Source organism: Muntiacus reevesi, chromosome 12 (assembly GCF_963930625.1).
Source record: "Muntiacus reevesi chromosome 12, mMunRee1.1, whole genome shotgun sequence".
NCBI classification, from domain to species: Eukaryota; Metazoa; Chordata; class Mammalia; order Artiodactyla; family Cervidae; genus Muntiacus; species Muntiacus reevesi.
The window spans coordinates 65,757,514-65,774,985 of NC_089260.1; the positions used below are offsets into that span (position 1 = coordinate 65,757,514).

Below are 17,472 nucleotides of genomic sequence, written 5' to 3' on the forward strand. Positions count from 1 at the left end.
TTTGTGTGTGTCCCCCCAGTCCTTTGAAAGCAGCAATGGCGACTTCTTTATTTAACTCAGCATCCCCAGTGCCACAGCGCTGAGCACACATGGAGTAGACCTGTGTGTTCAGAGTGGGACTGTGTGAGCAGGGACACCCTCACTCAACTGGGCTGGGGCTCCAGATCACTCAACTCTGGAGTGGAGGCTGGAATGACTGACTCTCCGTGCCTGTAGTTCAACCATCATTCTTGGCAGATTTGTGTCAGAGTGGAAAGAGCCCAGCCTTAGAACTTGACAGACTCCTTCTTTCTGCTTATCTCAGCTGGTGATTTGGAGTAAGTTACTTCTGCCCCGTGCCTCCATTTCTCCACCTGTAAGATGGACGTACAAAGGTTTATTTTGCCTGATTTGTTGAATAGAATAGAGATGATGTTTGCATTGCCCTGGTGTTAGCAGTAACTATCATTGTGGTCGTCTTTAGGGCTTCTCTGGTGACTCAGAGGTTAAAACGTATGCTGGCAATGCAGGAGACCTGGGTTTGATCCCTGGGTTGGGAAGATCCCCTGGAGAAGGAAATGGCAACCCATTCCAGTATTCTTGCCTGGAGAATCCTGTGGATGGAGGAGCCTGGTGGGCTACAGTCTGTGGGGTTGCAAAGAGTTGGACATGACTGAACGACTTCACTTTTCTCTGAAAAGGAGCCATTCTTAGTATCTCTTGGGGGTGAGAGGAGGGACAACAAAAGCATTTGTGGCAAGGAGACAATATTTGAGGCTTAGCTGGGTTTGTTTTGGGCTTCCCAGGTGGTGCTAACAGTAAAGAACCCACCTGCCAATGCAGGAGATAAAAGAAATGCAGGTTTGGTCCCTGGATCAGGCAGATCACCTGGAGAAGGGCGGGACAACCTACTGCAGTATTCCTACCTGGAGAATCCCGTGGACGGAGGAGCCTGGCGGGCTGCAGTCTATAGTTTCGCAAAGAGTCGGACACGACTGAGCATGCACGCAAGCCCTGGGTTTGTTTCTTGTGGGAAAGGTGCCTTCATGAGCATACAGCAGTGGCCTGCTGGCTAAACCAGCCCTGCCTGGGTTCCCAGGAAGTGGGCAGGGTAAGAGCCACCTCTTGCTTGCTGGCCTACTGTGGGAACACACGGAAACAGGGGGACAAATGTTACCCATCAGGGACTTCCTTCTTCCAGCAAGATGCCAACACCTTACACTTTGTTCCTCGTAGATGAAGATCTCCTAGTGGAACTTTCTCCTGCTTGCACTTGGGACTCAGGGATGATGTGGGGTTGGTAGGATTGTGTTCCTTCCCTGGACCCTCCCTTTTTCTTCCCATCCTTCCCTCTTCCTGCATTTACTGGGCACTCACTGTATGGCAGGCACCATGCTGTGTGCTGGGAACATGATGATGACTGACACATGCTGCAGGAGAAAGACAAGACCATGCACGTGGTTGGTTCGGTAACAGCGCCCCCCCCCCCCCCAAAGATATCTGCATCCTAGAGCCGCCTCCCAGATGACTGTCACCTTCCGTGGCCAAGGGGACTTGGCAATGTGGTTAAGGATCTTGACATGGTAAGACTATCTTGGATTGCCTGGGTGGACCCATAGTTATCACAGGCATCTTTGTGAGAGGGAGGTTTGGCAACACAAAAGGACAAGGTATTATGACCATGGAAGCAGGTATTGGAGTGATGCTGCCAGGAACTGAGGAATGCCCACAGCCTCTAGACGTGGAAGAGGTAGGAAACGTGTTTTGCCTTGGGATCTCCAGGTGCTCAGCTGGTAAAGAATCTGCCTGCAATGCAGGAGACCCTGGTTTGATTCCTGGGTTGGGAAGATCCACTGGAGAAGGGATAGGTTACCCACTCCAGTATTCTTGGGCTTCCCTTGTGGCTCAGCTGGTGAAAGATCCGTCTGCAGTGCGGGAGACCTGGACACAACTGAGCAGCCTTCACTTTTACTTTCTCCAGGAGGAACCAGCCCTGCTGACACCTTGATCTTAGCACTTGAAGACTTCTTCTGGACTTCTGACCTTCAGAGCTGTAAGAGTCTAGAACGCAAAGTGTTTGTCCAAACATTTACCCAGATAAACAGCAGTGGGGTCCCCCCTCCCCATCCTCCCTCTTTCTGCACTCTGCCCCCTCCTCGGAGCAGCTTGCTGGGGTTACAAGAGGCGGTTCAGATGCTTAGAGGAAAACAGAAGGAATGTGAAGTACAGGGGACCTTGCCTATTTACACTAATTAAATGAGGAAACAATTTAAACATCGGCATCCTTTGCTGTGATGAGGCTGGAGGAGAGCAGGTACATGTTTGTGCTGCCGTGGCAGTTGGTAGAACGCCGGAGTGGGTTTTCTTAGCAGTGTGCACAAATGGCCTTGATGGTGTCTGTGTATTTTCATTCTATTACCTCATTTCTCAGTTTTATCCTAAGGGGATAATCCAAAGAAAGAAAAAAAAAGCACTCGTTTGTGAAAATGCCCATTAAACCATGATTTTTTTTTTTACTTTGGATTATAGATAATTTCAGACATCCAGGAACGTAGAGAGAATAGTATAATGAGCACCCATTTACCTATTTAACAATTATAAACATTTGTATTTATTTACTTCATCTTTTCCTAATATATTTTAAAGTAAATTATAGACATCATGATATCTCACTTCCATATATCTCAGGTAGCTTCAGTTTCGGGTAATAAAAAGTTGAAACCAAACAATTAAATGGAGAATGGTTAAATCCACTGTGGTTATCTACCTAGCATAATGTTATGAGATCTTTAAAATGATCATTTTTGAGGTTCCCGTTACAAACTGTCTTAGGACTCCATACTTTCCCTTTATATGACTTGCCATGCTTCATAATCACTTAATTATCTGATTATCGAATTATTGTCTGTTTCCCCAACTCATTTGATGGGGACAGTGCCCATTTTGCTCACCATTTTTTTCTTGACTGCCCGGCAGGGTGCCTGGTTCTTAGCAGGTGCAAAATAAAATTGGTTGACTAAATGCCACCTGAGCATTTTTAGATCCTTGAAATAACATGCTGAGTGATGCAGGGAAAGCACATCATCTCGTATGCGCACGATGTAAAAATGAAAACGTGCGTGCATACAGATGACTTCCAGAAGGCAGCGCTGGGAATTTCACGTGTTTCTGCCAGCACGTCGGGAGAGGCGGGTGAGATCTGCTCCTCCTGCCTTATTTTCCTCCATGTGGCGGTCCTGCCATCTCTGTCACCAGGGAGGCAGCCGCCGTCCTGCTGCCCATGTGCTTGGTGCAGTCCGGGAGAAGAGGTTCATCCATGGGGAGTAGGAAGACTCGGTTTTGAAGCAGACACTCCCCTTTACCCCCTACAGGACGTGAGCAATCTCTGAACCTCTCCGAGCAGTTCCTTCAAGCTGAATAGGTGATCATGGTACCGGCCCCTCTGTCTTTCTCTAATTAGATGAAATAAGGATGGCTCATGCAGGGGAGAGCACCCTGTACTGTGTTCCCGAGCTAACTTCTCCCCACCCTCCCACACCATGACACCTCGGCCCCTGGCACTCAGAGGGGCCCTGCCGCTGCCCTCATGCTCTCTGGATGGAGAAGGGGTGAGCGGCTGCCACAGGTGCATGGTGCGGTCAGGGCTCTTCTGTGTCCGTCTGAAAATCCCTGCTGATCCTCAACGAGAAGGTGACAGCTAATTAACTTGGAGTGTTTTCACCAGGCTCAGCCATCTCGCTAATTGATGGGTCCCTCAGTCATCCAGTGGTGTTTACTGAGTGCTTACTCCATTCGGATTGCATAGTCATTAACTTTCGGTGACTACTGACCGCACCCAGACTCTGGCACTAGAATCTCTAGTGGGGGTTTCCCAGGTGGCTCAGTGGTATATAAAGAATCCACCTGCCAATGCAGGAGACACAGGAAACTTGGATTCTATCCCTGGGCCGGGAAGATCCCCTGGAGGAGGGCATGGCAACCCACTCCAGTATTCTTGCCTGGAGGATCCCACAGACAGAGAAGCCTGGTGGGCTACAGTCCATGGGGTCGCAAAGAATCAGACAGGACTCAGCACGCACCATGGAAGAAATTTCCTTTGAGCTCCAGGGTTCTCCAGGAGTCTCCTTCCTAGAGCAGCCTTGAGCAGTGTTATTGCTCAACACCTACTCATTCAGTACTTTCCACACACCCGGTGCTCTCCTGGGCACGAAGATGCTACAGGGAGGGCCTGTGATCATGTGGAACATGCCAATGATAAACAGGAGGCTGGGAAAGAAATCGGAGAATTACTGGTGGTGGTACCTGCTGAGAGGGGGTGCAGCCCAATTTCTGGGCTCAAGGGTGATGGTCTCTGGAATTACAGGGCCCTGTTAGTAATCAAGACACCCTCTCACCAGCCCTGCCCTCCTGCTCAGCCCTGGTTCAGCCCCTCTCAGGATCATTCCTTGTATTCATGAACAGTTCCCATCAGTTGCCTTGTCGAGGGCTAAGTCCTTTATTGTTTAGAACAAGCTCTGGGGCAGGCTGTGTCCCACTCACTGAGAGTCTCCCTGGGTGCAGTGGGGGGAAGGCCCCACAAGGACCTGGAACCTGGCCTAGCTGATGAAACACCTGCAGTATCTAGGCAGGTCCTCGGAGGTCCGCCCAAGTTCTAGAGGATGAAGGATGGCAGTTGCTCTCTCCCTCCTTCAGAGTCTTCAGACAAGGGCTCAGAGGGAGAGGGACTCAGGAGGGTGGGGCGGGAGAACAAGTTCCCTGGCCCTGCCGTCCACTAGGCACCATGCCCTGCCCCCACTCTGGCCCTTCGGGAGGCCTTCTTCCTCCTGGCCACGGTCAGATACCACATCTTTCTGTCTTTGTTCTCTGGCTTCCTCCGGCCGCGGCTGCGGATGTGTGAAACAGTAGCCACTTGGCAGCGTGCTCTTAGAAGATGACGCGCACCTGCATGAGTTCTCACCCCACACCCATCCCCCACCTCTTCTTACCTGGCCGCCAACTAATTCTTCTTTTACAACATGATTCAGAGAATAATCCATGCCAGCTGCTTTAGGAGGTCTTTCAAAGATGCACACCCCAGCCTGCGCCCTCGTCTATTTTAGTTAATATCCTTCGGCTCCCCAGGCAGCCTCCCAGTACTGTCCTCAGGTTAATACCCCAACATCTTCAGCTTCAGGGTCATTACTTGACTTCTAAGGCCCTGGTGGGTGCTGGCTGGGCTTCAGGAAATGACCTTTCAGGGTACTGAGAGTTGGGCAGGCCCCCACCCCCACCCTGGGGAGAAATGTGGTCCAGCCACAAAGATCAGGAAAGATTCAAAGATGAAATAGTGCTGAGGGGGTCATAGAAGGGATGTTGGCTCTTGCTCTATCAAGATAGGGCCGTTGAGGCTTCAGAGCAGCTCCAACTTGTGTTTTAACTAAATCCTTCTAGCTTCTGTACTGGCAATGGACTGAAAATGGCAAAGACAGAAGCAGATGAACCAGTTAAGAGGCTCCCGCAGAAATCCAGGGGCGGGATGACAGTGACTGTGGTCACAGAGGATGCTGTGAGAAGGGATCAGAAATGACTATATTGCGAAGGTGGAATTTGCTGGTGGATTGGATATGGGGTATCAGATAAAGGGTGATCCCAAGATTTCCCCTTGAACAAGGAAAGAATGAAGTTTCCATTTAGTCATAGGGAGGATCAGTGAGCGAGTGTGGTGGGTAGGGATGGAATCATGCTTGAGATGTTAGTTGGACGTTAGACATACTGTAGGAGGTATCCAGGCAGCAGTCGGTTGAATGAATCTGCAGTGTGAAGGTTAATTTCACATCAGCTTAACTAGATATCCAGATGTTTGGTCAGACACCAGTTTAGATATCACTGTGAAGGTGTCTTTTGGATGGCATTAACATCTGTATCAGTAGACTCTGAGGGAAGCAGCTTACCCTCCCTGGTGTGGGTGGGCCACATCTAATCAGTTGACAGCCCCAAGGGAAAAAGACTGAAAACCTCTAAGGAAGTGGGGATTTGGCCCCCAGACAGCCTTCAGACATGAGCTGCAGCATCTCCTCTTCCCTGGGTCTCCATTCTGCTGGCCTACCATACTGCAGATTTTGGATTTGCCAGCATCCACAATGAATGTTTAAGCCAATTCCTTAAAATATCCAAAGGAGATCCAACCAGTCCATCCTAAAGGAGATCAATCCTAAGTATTCACTGGAAGGACTGATGCTGAGACTGAAACTCCAATACTTTGGCCACCTGATGCAAAGAACTGACTCATTGGAAAAGACCCTGATGCTGGGAAAGATTGACAGTGGGAGGAGAAGGGGACGACAGAGGATGAGATAATTGGATGACATCACGGACTCAATGGACTTAAGTTTGAGTAAGCTCTGGGAGCTGGTGATAGACAGGGAGGCCTGGCGTGCTACAGTCCATGGGGTCACAAAGAGTTGGACAGGACTGAGTAACAACGGAAATCTGTCAATTCTCTCCCGTTATTTCTTTGCCTGTTTCTCTGGAGAACCCTGAGAATATGGTGTAGGACATGGAATAAAGGGATACATATGTAGGTACCTATTTGGGAGTCATGTTATTTAAGCTTTGAGACTGGGCATGGGCAGCAAGAGAGCACATATGGACAGAGAGAGTTGGTCTACTGGTCTCGCCATCTGAAGTCGAGAGATTCAGAACCCGTGTGAGTGTGTGTGTATATGTGTTTATTTATGTAAATATGTGTATATTTATGGAGCCTTTACCATGTGCTGGGCATTCCGCATCACTGGATGATGCCTCTTCTTAAAGCCGGACCCATCTATCTCCTTGTTTGTTCTGGAAGGTTGGGAAATGATTCCAATGGAGCAGCTTGTTGATCTGACTGATGTTTTGCATTTCCTATGTCTCACCTCCTCTGGGCATTAGAATGGAATCAGCTGTTCTTCCCTGCATCAGGAACAGATTATCCCAGCCTCGTCTTCCTGCCAGGCCACCTTCAGTTCCCTAAACCTCCAGCCTCTTGAAGCCATGTACTATCTCTTGACAGCCAGTGATAGCATTTATTAAAACCCGTGAAGCCTCCTTTCTATCAAGTGTTGGTAAAACTAGTTCTGCAACCCCAAGAAACAGGGTCATTTGAACTTGGTGACTCGAAAAACCTTTGGGGCAAATAATGAAAAGTACACAGGACTGTGGTGATGAGTTTCTCCCACCCTCTTTGTTCTTTGTTGTTCCTTTTTTTCTGTTTTTTTTTAGTGTGTGTGAGGCAGAATGCTTAACCCATATTTTCCAAGAACTGTGTAGGTGGGTTGCTGGGGACAATTGATTTTTAGGGAAGTATTGGTCTTCTGGATGTGGAAACCATGAAGCAAAGAATAACATTGTGCAAGAGGTGTTCCGATGACCAGGTCTGGGCTAATTATGGTGCCGTGTGCTTGGGCCCCTGTGTCGTCCTAGGCGTCACTTCTGCCTGAGTTGGATTTTGCTCTGGACTCAGGGTGATCCCAGACGCCTTGTCGTGTGGATCGTCTACTTTCTAAGGCCGTGACTGGTTCTGAATGAGCAGAAGTGCAGCTTGGCAGGTGGAAGGCACACAGGCCTTTATGTAAGGAATGCCGAGTCCTGGTTCCCATCCTGCCACTAATTTGCTGTGTGACCTCAGGCAGGTTTCCTCACCTCTCTGCGCAGTGACGTCTTCATCTGCGTTGAGTTTGGGCTGGTTTTCTCTGAGGAATAGGACTCCAGCCATCCCAGGAGGGTTTTTGTTCAGTCACTAAGTCATGTCCAATTCTTTGCGACCCCAGAAACTGCAGTCTGCAGCCTCCTCTGTCCTCCACTATCTACCAAGGTTTGCTCAAATACATGTCCATTGAGTTGGTGATGCTATCTAACCATCTCATCCTCTGGGAGGGCACATACCTTAAATAAAGGACTACCCTGCCCTCAGCAATCCTGCCAGGTGTTGTATTGTGTGGGACCAGTGCTGCCAAATACATTTTTGGACTTTGTAAGGAAATTTCCTGGATTTTTAGATGTAAGCGGTGAATTCAGAAGTATTTTAAGCATCCTGTGGGTGAAACTTGTAGCCAGAAAGAGCCCATAGTTCTTCAGTTTGTAACTCTGTACACATATGCACTATTCTTACTGGGTTATCACAGGCTGGGGGCTGGATGAGGAATCCAGCTGAGGAATGCACATTTGATGCTTTTTGTCTTGAAACCAGTACAAGTATTTTCAAGGTACTGTGGATACAAAGTCGAGTCAAAAGATGGATGCTGCCTGGAGGCCTAGAGGGAAGCGTGACCTTCCTTTTCTCATGGGTGTGTTTGCAAGGCAGCGAACTCAGTCAGCTAATCTCCTTAGGACTTAACCCCAGGTTCAGCCACCAGCCTTGTCCCTGATCCCATGGACTCTGTGGCGTTCAGAGCTGGAGGAGATCAGATATTTCAGTGTGTTCAGTATTCACTCAGCAATATATCTTGTAGCTCGTCTCTGTGTGCATACACACCTTATTCACTTTTAACTGTTGTGTAGTATACCACGTTTCCCGCCCCCCCAACTCTTCCATACTAATGGACGGGCTTCCCAGGTGGCACTAGAGGTAAAGAACCCACTTGCCAACTCAGGAGACACAAGAGAGGCAGGTTCGATCAGGAAGATCTCCTGGAAGAAGAAATGGCAACCCATTCCAGTATTCTAGTCTGGAGAATCCCAGGACAGCGGAACCTGGTGGGCTACAGTCCATAGGGTCACAGAGTCGGACACAGCTGAAGCAACTTAGTATGCACGCATAGTGATGGTAATACTTTTTATCTGTTTTCCGCTTTTATTCCTTCCTCCGCATTTGTCATGTCACAGATTTTTTTTTTTTCTCACCCTCCTGCACACCTCTTTCCCTCCTTCCTTCCCTCTCTCCCTTTCCCTTTTCTTCTTCCCTTGCATCCATCCATCTCTGGATCCACTGGTCAGGCACACTCTCCTTACAGATGTGAGATGTACAGGGCAAGACCCTGAAGCCTTGCCTCCAGGAGCTCCAGTCCGAGGGGAAATCAGAGAAAAAGCACATTGTGGAGACTTCCTGGAAGCAAGTTCTTCGACAGTCTTTACAAAGGAGCCTTTTGGAGTGTGCGTCTCTGAGGCAGGTGCCCGTTTTTCAAAGGAGGAGTCAATTTTCGGGCCCGCTGTGTTACGTCGTCTGCTTCCTGGGACCTTGCAGGACCATCATGGGCCGCCCAGCCTTCCCTTCTTCCCGTGCCGGAAGCTACACTTTGTGCAGAAAAGTGCCAGTGTTGGCTCTGGAGTGATGGCCTTGAGAAGAGCACGAGCTGTTCTGGACTTTTTTCTTTGGTGTGGGAGCCAGGAGGACTTTGAACAAAGTTGCAAATCAGAAGTCAGCCTGAAATGGATGAGGAAACTCAGGTCTTCTTCCCTCAGAGGAAATTAAGATGAATAAAAAGGCAGTGAAGGTGGAGCATCTCAGAGACAGAGGGCCCAGAGCCTAGTCTCCGCCCCTCTATTCTCCAGATGGATTTCAAACATGTATTTTGTGATGTAAGTCGTTCTGTGCTTCTCTCTTCTTTCATCCTCTGCCTTTTTTACTTCTTTTCTTATGAGCCTCTTGACAGTGATCACAGTAACGATCCACAGAACCTCACTCTCTGGCAAACAGGGTTCTAGAAATGGAAGAATTAATGTGTGCGGTTCAGAGACCTGTAGCCTACTCTGCTTTTCATCTCCTCGGTCATCTGAACAAGTTATTTAAGCAATCTGGGTCTCACTTTTGTCCTGTGTAAAATGGGGACCCTATCACTGTCTTCTTTCTAGGGATATCAACAAGGTACATGAGTTATTGTACATGAGAAACCTAACCGAAGCCTGGAATGGCTACCTGGAGTATGGTAAATGCTCAACAAATATCACATACGTGCACATGCACACACACACACATGTGCACAAATGTCTCCTTACCTGAGAGATGTTTCTGGCCACTCTTTTGTAAACAGTACCTACCTCACCCCCATCTCTCTCTGCCTGCCTTCCTCTGTTGATCTCTGTTAACCTAACCCTCTATGTAGTTACTTACTTGACTATCTTCACTAACCCTATTCCCTCTCGCTCCCTGCAAATGCTGACTGAGATCGCTGTTACTTGTATTTAATTCTTTTTATAATTTATTTTTTAAAAGTCTTTATTGAACTTGTTACCTTATTGCTTCCATTATTATGTTTTGGGTTTTTGGCCATAAGATGTATGGGTTCTTAGCTCTCTGACCAGTGATTAAACCTGCACCCCCTGCATTGGAAGGTGAAGGACGTCTTAGCCACTGGACCACCAGGGAAGTCCCTGTTAGTTGTACTTAATGCTTTAGTCCCTGGAATGTGAGTAGGGACTCACATTCCCTACTATTTAAATAGTGGGAAATATGGGCTAAATGGAAGAGTGTCAATTTTATTTTTAAATTTTTGGCTGCATTGTGCAACATGCAGGATCTTAGTTCCTTGACCTGGGATCACACCTGCGCCCCTGTAGGACAGAGTCTTACCCACTGGACCACCACAGAAGTCCCCCAGAAGTGTGTATTTTAGAGATGACCTGCAGGCCCAGACTCAGGCACAGAGAGGTAAAGTGACTGGCTCAAGGCTGAGCAAGTTGAGGAATCTGGAGTCATTTAAGTCTGGTGCTTTAAATTCTGATTTAGACCATGAACCCCTTCCTGCTGGTAAAACAACAAAAAAAGAAAAACTAAGCGTAGTGACTGCAACAAAGTCAGGCTTCAGTAAATGTTCAATGAAGGTAGTAGTGATCATCGTTCCTGCAGCAGCTGTCCCAGGGCATCCCTGTTTGGTTGAACCCCGGCTTTCTGAGCAGAACTTGGGCGCTGGTGGCTGCCATCCTGAGAGGGTTAAGGGGGTGATGCCCAGGTAGGTGGGCAGGTGTGGCACCAGGGTTGAAGCCAGCTCCTGCCCCTTCTCAAAGCCTTGTCCGAGGGAGGGAACCAGCGCTCTGTGGAAGATACCACGTTTCCATGTGGTGTCTGTTTCCAGACTCGGTGGGAGCCCTTAAAATGTGCCAGTGTCTCTCCTAGTTGTACTTTCATTTACTGTTTTCTTTCCCCTGAGATTTGTTGGGGGGTGTTTTGCGGGACTTTAAAGGTCAGGAACTTGTCTCTGTGTCCTGGATCTTGTCCCAGTTTTCTCAGGTGGGTTTTATTGCTCCCGTTTTTCAGATGAGGAAACTGAGGTTCAGGGAGGTGTAAATTCTGAAGCTGGGATTCAACCTCAAGCCTGCTACTTCCCGAATACCTCCCACCTCTCCTCCTCTGCTCAGACACTGTGAGAGTTGGATCCTGGCCTGTCAGCATGTATTGAGTGATGAGCTCAGGCTGGGTGCCAAGCCTCATTTCTTTTTTTTCCGCTTGTTTGCTTGTTATGGTTTTTAAACTGTTTTGTTGAAGGGAGGAGGACAGTGCTTGTGGGAGGTACACGGGGGAGGGTCCTTTGTCTCATTCTTATGTGATTCTCTGAATTACATCAATGAGCTGTAGGGAAGGAGCTCCAGTGTCGGAGCACCGCTGCCCTGAGTTCAGATACGAGCCCAGCCTCCAGGTTGCTGTGTGATCTGTGTCGAGTCGTCAGCCTCTCTGAGCCTCAGTTTCCATATTTGTAAAATGGAACATGGACTCTGACTTGGAGAGGACATCGAGGATTTGAGGTGTTAAATACAAAATGTCAAGCATGTCTCCTGGTGTAGAGTCGGCCATCAATCTTATTATTGTTGTATTTTAGCACATAGTGTTATACTTAAATGTTGCTTCTTTCTTTGCCTTACTTATCTTTGTGGTTCCTAAGGGTGCAGACCGAACCTTAGTCACCTCGGCATCCCCACCATCTAACACAGTTCTTGGTATGTGGTTGATGTGCACTGTTGCAGGGCACATGAGTGAATGAATGAATGAACAAATAAAGCAGCTCACAGGTTGTCAGAGCCGCTCTGGCCAGCTGTCAGAGGACTGTTTCCTGGAGTCTTATCCCCTCTTGTCAGATTCAGGCTAGGACAACGGTGTTGTGGTTCCATTGTTCCTAGATAGCACTTCCTATCTTAACGTCTCGGCCGGGGCAGCCCTGGGCCACACCCTGCCTTGCTGGCCTATCACCCACCCCACTTGGACCCCGGCAGGCTCCCTCCCAGCCTGCCCAGATGAAAACTTTCATGAAATACTCGCAGCCTCTCAGTCACAGCTATTGTTAAAGGGGCCATTTTTTCCTCCAGAACCTTTCACGTTCCAGGAAAGATCTGGAAAATGCTCAGTCAAAATGTTCTGCATGGGAACTTCCGATGGTCCAGTGGTTAAGAGTCTGCCTTCCAATGGAGGGGAATGCAGGTTTGATCCCTGGTTGGAAAACTAAGATCCCACATCCCGCATGCTGCAACTAAAGTCCAAACACTGCCACAAAGAACCATGTGCTGCAACAAAGACCTAGTACAGTCAGAATATCAAATATTTTTTTTTTTAATGTTCTGCATGAGCCTGACTCTTCATAGCTCAACCTGCATGTTCATGTCTTGCCCCTCATCCTCCCCTTGTCTAAATGGTAGGTCAGGTCAATCTAGTTATCCAGCTATTCCTAGTCAACTGCTGAAGAAACTGAATCTCAAAAAGGTGGGACTGCTGGTAACCCAGCTGGTTAGTGAGAGGGCTTAGGACCGTTACTAGCTCTCTGCATCTCACCAGTGCTTTCGCCACTAGTTGCCTTCCTGGTTTCATCACCACGGTGCGTTACCCTCCTCTGTTCCCAGAAGAGCTTTGAGGGGTGTGTCACAGTGTTTGTGACCCAGGCTCTCTCAGTCTGTTAGCCCAAGGTTGCCTCCCACTGCCCTGTGAGGTGTATGGAGTCCAGGCATCATCACACCTGCCCTTTGGGGGAGAAAACAGAACCCCAGAGGGCTGAGTGCCTTCTGGAAGCGACACAGCTCCAAGGGTGCACTTTCCCTTTTGCCCGGTTTCCCTTTCCTGCTAAATTTGACTCATAGGTCATGGGTGTGTGTTAGTCACTCAGTCATGTCTGACTCCTTGTGACCCCATGGACTGTAGCCCTCCAGGATCCTCTGTCCATGGAATTCTCCAGGCAAGATTACTGGAGTGGGTTTCCATTCCTTTCTCCAGGGGACCTTCCCGACCCAGGGACTGAACCTGGGTCTTCTGCGTTGCAGGCAGATTCTTTATTGTTTGAGCCACTAGGGAAGCTCATAGGACAGTTGTTCTCAAACAGGGTTTCCCTTGGAATTAACTGCAAGTTTTAAAATCTTGCTGCCAGGACCCAACCCCCAAAGATCCTGACTTAGGCACAGAGCCCAGGGAAGCAGCGTTCTAACATCTCCCCTGTGATGCTATGGTGCAGCAGCATCGAGAACCACTGTCTCAGGTCATCCTCTTACAGCAATGTAGGGAAATCTGAAAAGATGCTGGCAAATTCTCAAACTCTATTTCAAACCAGGGTTCCAGCCCTCCTAAAGCAAACCATGTTGTTTTGCTCAGATTCATGACCACTTGTGTTTCAAATGAAGTGTCAGTGATGAAAGAGGATTGTAGGGGAACCCGGGAGATGGAGTGGTCCCAAAGCTGTCATGTCTTGGGCCCTAATTATGTCCTGAGCCCTGTGCTAAGCACCTTATGTATATGAACTCATCTAACTCGCAATCCAGGTACTAGCACTAAGAGGGCACTGCTGATGTTGCCTCATTTCATGGGTGAGAAGGCTGCACATGGAGTAGGTAAGTAGCTTGCTCAAGCTGGTAGGGGCAGAGCTGAGATTTGAAGACAGAGAGCTGGCTCCAGAGGCCACTGTGGTAGCCACTTTGTCCGTTGTTCTGCAGGATGGCTTACTGGTTCCCACATGGCTGAGAATTGGCACTCACCAGCTCATCCTTCCAGAGAAGGCAATGGCACCCCACTCCAGTACTCTTGCCTGGAAAATCCCATGGACGGAGGAGCCTGGTGGGCTGCAGTCCATGAAGTTGCTAAGAGTCGGACACGACTGAGCGACTTCAATTTCACTTTTCACTTTCATGCATTGGAGAAGGAGGTGGCAACCACTCCAGTGTTCTTGCCTGGAGAATCCCAGGGACGGGGGAGCCTGGTGGGCTGCCATCTATGGGATCGCACAGAGTCGGACACGACTGAAGTAACTTAGCAGCAGCAGCAGCAGCTCATCCTTCATGGTGATGCTGAGACCTAGATCTGATCTGTCTCTCTGTTGCTCAGGAGCCTCTGTGAGTCTCCATAGTATCTGGTCATCTGTCAGGGGGGTGAGGGGGCAGGTGGTGGGCAGCAGCGAACTCTTAGCACAGCCTGCAAGGGATTCCCTTTACAGCCTGAGTGCTGGCAGACTGTTCTTTCAGACTTCATGTCACATGCAAGTTTCCCCACTTTCCCCTGCCTGGTGAATTTCTGCTCTTCAATACCTAGCTCAAATATCCTCTTCTCTCATCTTTGCAGGACGAGTCAGTGATGCCTTCCTCTGCTCCCAGAGCTCTTGGTCCCTCCATCCAGGACCACGTGGCCTGCGGCGTTTTCCTCAGTGCCCTCAGAGCTCCCAGAGGAATGCGGCTCTGTCTTGGGCTTTGCTCATGGTTGTTCTTCCCTCAGCGTCTACCAGTGGATGGCCAGCCTCCCACATGTAGGATGATCTCCTTTACCTTAGCTTCCACTTTATTTCAGCCATGAAGATGTATTCTCTTTGCCTTCTGGATATTAGAAGATTTTTCTGTTTGTAACAGATGCTTTCCTTCAGGGTGCCTTGGGTTCCATGTGCATAACTGACACTGATTTACTGTGTTTCCTTAGGTTGAGCAGTGATTTCGAAAGAGTTCTGAGGTCCCGTGGAAGGTCTGCCTCTCTCCAGCCTTGGTTCTCTGCCTTCTTGAGCATCTCAGGGTCCAGAAGAAAAAGAAGAAAGCCTACCAGTTCTAGGAGCAGTTTGGATGAAGAGAGGTAGGTGTCTTGTTTTGTGTTCAGCTTGATTCCTGAATTCAATCACCATGAGCCAGTTAAGGCAGAGGCAGAAGAAATGGTGTCTTGGCGACCCAAGAGGTACATATTTGTTTGCTCATGTGCTGTTGTGAGAAAGTCAGCAGTTGCTCAACAAGGAGCAAGAAGGCACTTTTCAGGGAGTCCCTGCCAGTGTCTGAACAGGGCAGGTGCGCCAGGAGCCATCAGCTGCCAAGGTGAAGAGTGAGGCTTTCTTATGCCTACTGTGATGGGGGCAGGAAAAGTCAGGCTTAGAGATGGCTGGCTGAGTTCTTAGAACATATTCTGCACAAACACATGCATAGGTGCAGGTGATGTGAATAGGGTCTTCATCTCAACATTGCTTGAAACAGCCAACGGTGAAGCTGTTTTTATTTACTTATTTATTTACTGACATGCAATGCTTAGTTTTTATTTTATTTTTAAAATAAAAGTATAGTTGGTTATACTACTATTAGTTTCAGGTTTACAGCATAGTAATTCAAAATTTTTATAGATTATACTCCATTTATAGTAATTATAAAATGTTACCTCTGTTCCCTAAAGGCTCGTTGATTATTTTATACTTAGTAGTTTATACCTCTTAATCTCCTAACCCTATCTTCAATGCCTGATTTTTAATCAGATTACTGGCTACGTGAAGAAACAGAAGACTATGACCCAAATTTAGGGTGAAAAAAATTGTCAATAGAAAGCAAATGGAACTGAGATTTTTGAGCTAAACTTACACTTGCCTGATCAATTTATTTTTTTATTATTATTATCATTATTATTAGGTTTACAGAAAAGTTGAGTAGAAAGTACAGAGTTCCCGTATATCCGCTGTCCCCATGTACAACCTCCTTAGCAGCAACATCCTGCACCAGAATGGTATATTTATTACAGTTGACAAATCTGACATTCATTGACATCGTTATCACCCAAGTTCATAGTTTGTGTTAGGATTCTTCACTGACATCATTATCACCCAAGTTCATAGTTTGTATTAGGATTCACTCTGGGGTTGAGCATTTTTTAACAACTGTGTAATGCCATGTATCCACCATGGTGGTATCATATGGCATATTTTCACTTCCCTAGCAGTCGCGTGTGCTTCACCTATTCATCTCCCACAGTGAGACACAATTTACCTGCTCCTTAGTTGGGTATTGCTTGACTGCATCACAGTGCCTCCATAGAATGGAATACTGCTCCAGTCTTCTTGCCTGGGAAATCCCATGGATGGAGGAGCCTAGCCCAGAGTCCAACAGGACTGAGCGACTTCACTGTCACTTTCATACAGCTCTTAAAAGGAAGGGTGGCTTTATGTAGTGAAATGGAACAGTCTTGAGGTTGTACTCACTGCTGTTGGCCTTAACCATGTGGATTTTTTAAATTTATTTTTTATTTTATTTTTTACTGTTTTGTTTTTATATTGGAGTATAGCCAATTAACAATATTGTGTTAGTTTCAGATGCACAGCAAAGCAGACTTAGTCACACATAGATATGCAACCATTCTCTCTCCCCCAGACTCCCCTCACATCCAGTTAACAAAGCTGACTTTAAAAAATGAAAAAAGGAGGGCATGGCACAGCATGCAGACTGTGCTGATGGCTCCGATGGTCCGCATCCGCCACTCCCAAATCAGCTGCCTAGACTTCCTGCGCCTGCATTTACAATCTGTGGTTCCCAACTCTGCTGATCTGTGAGTCCCAGAAGACAGACCCCTCCTTGAGGGCAGGGTCTGTTCATTTGCAATGATAATTATTGCCTGGACCAAGCCCAGATCCAGCATACAGTAGCCTTTCCCTTAGTATCTGTGAACACCTGAATGATGAATGCAGGGGAAGTTTTCTTTCCACAGTGCTCTCTGTCTCCTACTCCTCAAATACACTGGCAGAAGTGGAAGCGCTGGGTGTCCCTCCTCCCTCTCCTGGGTACCACCCCTGGCCTCCCCTTCCCTGCCTTGAGTTTCGATGCTCTGCCAGGCTTCTTTATTCCTCAGGTTACAGAGACTCGAAGGAGATGGGAGAGCAGCTTGAAATGGACCTTCCAGAGGATACTGTGTAGCTGACTCTGTCCATTGGGCTGATGTGACTGAATTGATTAATTTAGCTGTAACAGCCGAGTGACCCAGCAGCTGATCTGACAGCAGGTTGGTGAGTCAGACCGGACGGGTCTGATTCTGTGAGCTGGCATGGCTGCCTGTGTGACCTTGGCCATTTTGCTTAACCTTGCTGAATCTCAATTTCCTGACCTGTAAGTGGAGGCTGAAAATGCTTCCCTTGGGGTTGTCGTGAGGATTAAATGTGATCACATAAGTGAATGTGCCCTTTGAGGAAAGAAGAAGGTGAAGGCGCCTACTGAGTCAGGAGAGAAGTGAGGCAGGCCTGCTGGTGTCCTCTGGGGCCTCATCCTTCCGGAGGAAAAGAATCCCGACTCCCCCAGTCAGATGGATTCTAATTTGGCTCTTAGTCTCTTATTCACTGTACTCCTCTCGGC

The 17,472-nt window shown here is 48.0% G+C and overlaps 1 long non-coding RNA gene across 16 annotated transcripts in view; it reads left to right on the forward strand.

The window, feature by feature from the left end:
* Positions 1 to 17,472, forward strand: part of LOC136144681 (uncharacterized) — a 421,108-nt gene that overhangs the window by 177,308 nt on the left and 226,328 nt on the right. For 13 of the 16 annotated variants that reach the window (XR_010658627.1, XR_010658626.1, XR_010658619.1 and 10 more), the window contains one exon: positions 14,807 to 14,953. This is a non-coding gene — a long non-coding RNA (uncharacterized lncRNA). Of the gene's footprint in view, positions 1 to 14,806; positions 14,954 to 16,975; positions 17,126 to 17,472 lie in introns of all 16 variants that reach the window. The other 3 variants (XR_010658623.1, XR_010658620.1, XR_010658624.1) reach the window with 1 other exon arrangement.